The 6,000-nt window shown below is 41.0% G+C and overlaps 1 protein-coding gene and 3 non-coding genes across 4 annotated transcripts in view; 1 reads left to right on the forward strand and 3 right to left on the reverse strand.

The window, feature by feature from the left end:
- Window positions 1-6,000, reverse strand: part of wnt5b (wingless-type MMTV integration site family, member 5b) — a 107,680-nt gene that overhangs the window by 75,563 nt on the left and 26,117 nt on the right. The window lies entirely within an intron of this gene.
- trnak-cuu (transfer RNA lysine (anticodon CUU)) lies at window positions 735-807 on the forward strand. The gene has a single exon. It is a non-coding gene; the product is annotated as a tRNA-Lys (tRNA).
- On the reverse strand, window positions 3,031-3,103 carry trnak-cuu (transfer RNA lysine (anticodon CUU)). Its single transcript has one exon. It is a non-coding gene; the product is annotated as a tRNA-Lys (tRNA).
- On the reverse strand, window positions 3,802-3,912 carry trnal-caa (transfer RNA leucine (anticodon CAA)). Its single transcript has 2 exons — window positions 3,875-3,912; window positions 3,802-3,847 (listed from the first exon to the last, which is right to left on the reverse strand). It is a non-coding gene; the product is annotated as a tRNA-Leu (tRNA).

Below are 6,000 nucleotides of genomic sequence, written 5' to 3' on the forward strand. Positions count from 1 at the left end.
CCATTCTTCAAAATAATGTGTCTAATGGCAAATGAAAAAAATATAGAAATAATGCCTCAAGTCAACAGTCCTTTTTTTCCTTCTTTTTCCTTTTCTTATTAGCTACAGAGACATAAGTCCAGCTTTGCAGACTGTACATTCTGCCTCCCATTTGACACGACCCGGACGAAAACAGGGGTACTTTTGTCGCATTTCGTCAGTGAAATGACATTTGCGTTTCGGCATTTTCTTTCAGTTCGAGTGCTCTCTCGCAGTGTGCCTACCTGCCTGTCAGCCTGCGAGGAAGCAAATCTCCAGCGCCGTGGCGCGCGCCGGCATTGCACGTTTCCGTGTGCATTGGAAATTGTCTGATAGAAGAGAATGGGTTCTAAGTGCTGCGCAGTACGATTCAAGAGCGCGGCGTTGCGTTATGTGGAATTTAGGGGATCAAAAACCTGGACATTTGAAGGACTTTATAAACGCCGGCCGGACAGCCTCTCAAAAGAGGACATGTCCAGGCAAAAGAGGACGTATGGTCACCCTACCACAGTAGCTTTTGCCAATTATCATATGAATGTTGAAGACTACATTTCCAAGTGGGGAAAACTGAATAGATAAAAAGGCCTCTCCATGGGTCATACATTCCAAACTCAGCGCAGTTTTAACGTAGCGACTTATAAAGCATCACTGTAACTGGTTTATGTTGCTTACTCTCTGTTTTTGCCTTGATAAGACATTATTCATCTTGTTTTGAAGCCCGGCTAGCTCAGTCGGTAGAGCATGAGACTCTTAATCTCAGGGTCGTGGGTTCGAGCCCCACGTTGGGCGTAGGAGTTTTAACACATTGTAACGTTAGGGATAGAGATATCTGAACACAATTAATTTGTCAGTGACACTGCTGAATGCAAAATTCGAAACCAGGTTACAGTACACAAACAATTTACACAGTATCAGTGCAAGTCTCCTGTAAGTGATAATACTTGTATATATATGTAATTCCACTTGCAAGAGTTGCCACTTCTGCACCCTGATTCGTTCCATCCAGTAACCAAAATTGCATTAGTAAACCTGTATGTAACAAAGTATCTCAGTAAATGATTGCCACAATATCCATTTACATGGTTTGACCAAAAACACTGGTCTTACAGAAACTATTGTTGTTGGAATGTGGAGTATGGCTCCCCTAACTTTTCCCTAAATTTCTCCCTTAACTTTTCCTTAACCTTTCACCTAACTTCTCCTTTAACTGACCCCAGGAAGAATAATTTCGGCATTGCCATAGCTAATGGGGATCCCAATCAATCAATCAATCAATCAATCAATCAATCAATCAATCAATCAATCAATCAATCAATCAATCAATCAATCCCTTACCCTTTCCCTTTACTGCCTCCTTAACTTTCCACTTCATTTTTGCCATGACTTTCCCTAATGTTTAGAAAAAAACACTTTGACAAGATATCTGACAGTCACATGTTGTCATTCTGGATGAAAGAGACGACACTGAGGTTAGCTTCTGATTCAAAATTTAAGGGAGTCACACTCCAACAACTCCAATAAAATTTTGAAAATCAAGATGCAAAATGGGGCATTCTGGCACAATTTGGAGCACATTTTGTTGTATTTGTAGCCATTTCCAAAAACTAAATTAAATAAAATTTTCATGTTTCTTTTCTAAAAATTAGTGATAGGGAGAAAATATGACAAATATAAACCCACTTGTCCTTGTGATCAAAACATGTCAACTAGTCCAGTCTATTATATTCTGGTCAGATTTCCACAAGCCATTCCAAAATGCCACATCAGTTCTTATTACAAATTTGAAAAAGATGACAAAGGACTTGAATCTGGAATCAAGTGGTGACTTTTACTTTTTTTCTAAAAACAACTACGTTAGGTACCAAATTCCCCACTTCATTTTTATTTATAATAAAAAGGTTATGTCATGACCTTCATTTTACTTAAAAATGTGAAAGAAAACTTCAACTCTGGGTTAACAACTGGTTTTCTGAAGGAGTTAGTTCTGTTTTCAAAACTGTTACCTTTTTGAACACAGAACTAGAATTTGAACACAGTATTTGTATTGAATGATATAATTTTGGGCACTCTATAAATCATTTTATCAAAAGAAACTATTAACTTTATATTCCGTTGAAATCATTTGTGTCGTTCGTGAGAACGGGTTTTGTCGTGCCTAAATGTTTTAACGGGAGCCATTTTTGCAGTCACTGTCAATTCGTATCGCCGCGGACAACAAAACGGTAAGCAAACTCAGAGAGATCGATGCCTACACTGCGTTGCTCACTTTATTTTGATGACATGCGATAGTTTTGATACTTAATTTGACATATGTCTGTGATACACACCTGCTTTTAGCCCCGAAAAATGAAACGATGGAGCGCTGCCGCTTCTTGTCCGCCATGCTTGTTGTTCGCCAATCGGAACGACCGACATTTGAAACATGATCTCACGGGATGTCATACGAGAACTGAGTGTTACCGACCAACGGGGATGTGCCTTGCTGTCTTCAGCCACGGTGAGAAAAGGCTGCCATTCTGACTTGTTAATTTCAGCGGCGAATATACCGGACTTATGTGTCAATGCTTTCTAATATTTAGTATTACTTTTTAAATTTTTTTTGGTGCGGACCAGTGAGGTGGCAATGTCGGCAAAATTGTAATGACAAAAAAAAAAAAAAAAAAAAATTGCACATGAAGCTTAAGCAATGACACCATGGTTGGTTGGTGTCATTTTTGAGCGGACTTGCAGACAAAAAAAAAAAAAAAAAGGAAAAATTGTAATGAGGCGGTGGCCTATACCAGCGAGGTGGCCCGCCTCGTCGGTCATATAGGAGGGGAAACACTGAAATAGATTCTGGGAAACAAATGTCAACAAATCAATGTGCAAAACTGGCAGCTTTGACAAGTGAAAGAACATATTGCATTAGCTCTTTTAGAAGACGCTATATAACCCGGTCCAAATCTGCAATTTTATATTCAGTACTACTCTGGTAGACATGTTGACTTTACCCAACAATGTTTAAAACAGCTACGCCCAACGTGGGGCTCGAACCCACGACCCTGAGATTAAGAGTCTCATGCTCTACCGACTGAGCTAGCCGGGCTATGTACCACAGTACATGGTTTTATGACAATATAAGTGAAAGAAATACTGTTGTGATTAGTTGGAGGAGTGAACATGAAGACACAAGAGTCTTCATGCACTGCCAGCATTTGATGAAATGAAGATTCAGTGGGTCAGTTATATTTGGGGCTGCACAGTGGAGTAGTGGTTAGCACTTTCGCCTTGCATCAAGAAGATCCCCGGTTCACGTCCTGGCCTGGGCCTGGGATCTTTCTGCATGGAGTTTGCATGTTCTCCCTGTGCATGCGTGGGTTTTCTCCAGGCACTCCGGTTTCGTCCCACAGTCCAAAAATATGGTGAGGATAATTGATAACTCTGAATTGCCCGTACGTGTGAATGATTGGCGACCTGTCCAGGGTGTCCGCTGCCTTCGCCCGAGTCAGTTGAGATAGGCTCCAGCACCCCCCGTGACTCTAGTGAGAATAAAGCGGTGTATAGAGAATGGATGGATGGATAGTTATATTTGTGATGTCACCATAAGGGGAAACATTTCACAATATGCATTTGTAAGAAAAGACGCCATTCAATACCTAAACACGTGTCTAAACAAGACTTATAGGAGTCTTAGGAAATGTTGCATCTGTTTTTTGTCATGCATTAGAACTAAGCCACGGGTACGTATTAAGAGGTTTTACACCTAAAGTTTCATCAAAAAACAGTACAAGAAGGGAAAGGAGTTGTCAGGAGTGGGATTTGAACCCACGCCTCCATTTGGAGACCAGAAATCCCTTTACCAAGGAAGGACTCTACCCTTGAGTCTGGCGCCTTAGACCACTCGGCCATCCTGACAATTGAAAACATATAGTTACCAATACTCACATTAAAATGTTCCAGTGCTTGCTTGAAATAATGATCAAGAGAAAAGTAGAGAGTTTTTGCTTTTAATTGGCGGCACTGGACACATATCTTTCTATCTGAGAGAAGAATGGACTGAGTGTCTGATGAATGGCTGGACAGATGGACTCATGAACAGACAGATAGGTGAAGGATGGATGGATGGACGGATGGAGGAGGGCGGGGGTTCGGCGTCTTTGATCCTCCCAGCAGAAATAATCAACAAAGCCCTGGAGCCCTAAATATGTGTGTGCGTCTGCTTGTTGTGTGTGTGTGTGTGTGTGTGTGTGTGTGTGCGCTGTAGGCTTTTCTGGCTTCATGCCAACACCAGCTCCCACCAGGAGAGAGATCAAAGACTGTGCTCTCTCTCTTTCTTTCTTCCTATCTCCATCTACCTCGCTCGCTCACATTTCTCACACTCCTTCCTCTTCGTCCTGAAAACACTCAATATAGCTCTTCTTGATTTCTTCCACATTCTCTTGCTCTTTTTTGTAAACCTGAGGGTAAGAACTATTTCCTATGCAAAAAAAGCCCCCCAAAAAAGAGATGAAAGGAACTAAGAAGAAAAAAAGAAGAGGAAAGACAAAGAGAGAGAAGAGAAACTGTTGGTTGAATTAATGTTTACAAAAATCTATACAGACACACTCTGAAAGATAGAGTAAAAGGCAACTGGACTTCTCTTTTTGGTTTGGCTTCTTCGGTTTAAAATGACTGTTGAGGAGTCCCAAATGTGTAATGTCGCCCACAGATCTAATGGCTGACAACCTGATAACGAACCAAGATCGCTCAAGGTGTGAATGGTTGTGAAACTGAAAGGTGTTAATGATGGCGGAACTTTCTGGGAGAGATTTAAAGAGTGTGTTATAAGTACCTGATCAGTGGTGCTTTAGACCCCTTCCTTTGTGTAAAGATAGTTTAACCTAAACACTGAGGCTGTCTACAAGAAGGACCTGAGTCGGCTCTACTTCCTCACCAGGCTCAGGTCCTTCAACGTATGCAACCGCATGCTCCTGATGTTCTATCAGTCTGTGGTTGTGAGAGCATCTTCTATGCTGTGGTGTGCTGGGGTAAAGGCATAAAGGCGAAGGCGCCAACAAACTGATCCAACTCATCAGCAAAGCCCAGTCTGTGGTTGGCTGTCAGCTGGTCACCCTGGAGGAGGTGGTGGAGCAGAGGACCAAACTGCTGGCCATCATGGACAACACCTCCCACCCCCTCCATAAAACTGTGGACAATCTGAGGAGCAGCTTCAGCAACAGACTGAAATAACCCCACTGCTCCAGGGAATGATAGAGGAGGTCATTCCTTCCCATAGCAATAAGACTTTTCAATATGTCTGCATCTGGTAGGTCACAAAAGGACTTTATAACTCTACCTGATGATAAAACCACTTTACATACTGGACACTTTATATTCTAACATCATTCATTGTGTTTGCAAACTCATCTACACCTACTTATGTCATTTGCACATTTCTGTATCGTCCTTGTATATTCTTGACTATTTTTTGTTGATTTTTTTCTTTCTATATTTCCTGTATTTTCATCTTATTTTCTTCTACCCTCACTTTATTCCCTGCTCTAGTGTTCTGTGTTGTCTTCTTGTTTATTCCTTTGTTGAATATCCATGTTCCTGTAACAACTGAATTTCCCTCTGGGATTAATAAAGTCTGTCGAAGTTCCTTAACATGCGTCCTATTCTGTAAATCATCATCTCTGTGTTACAATATTTCAAGCTCTGAAAAGTGATTTGGATAAAGTTTTATTTCCACATTTCAGCACCAACATTAGTTCAAAAACACCACTGAGAGCACAAAAGACAGCTTATGTTCCTTTGAGCACCTTCCTTGGTTACTTGTGAATTTTGCATCCATGAAAATAAAACTTCTCTGCAGTCAAAACAGAGATGAGCAGCTCAGATAAATGATGCTCGCCAGTAACAAATGTGAGGAGTTTTCTTGTTGAGAAAACTTCAACAGTTCTGTCTGTTGAGTCTTTCCTCTGAGTTTATTAAATACCCTCAGCATCAAACAGCAGAATTATC

Source organism: Acanthochromis polyacanthus, chromosome 1 (assembly GCF_021347895.1).
Source record: "Acanthochromis polyacanthus isolate Apoly-LR-REF ecotype Palm Island chromosome 1, KAUST_Apoly_ChrSc, whole genome shotgun sequence".
NCBI lineage: Eukaryota > Metazoa > Chordata > Actinopteri > Pomacentridae > Acanthochromis > Acanthochromis polyacanthus.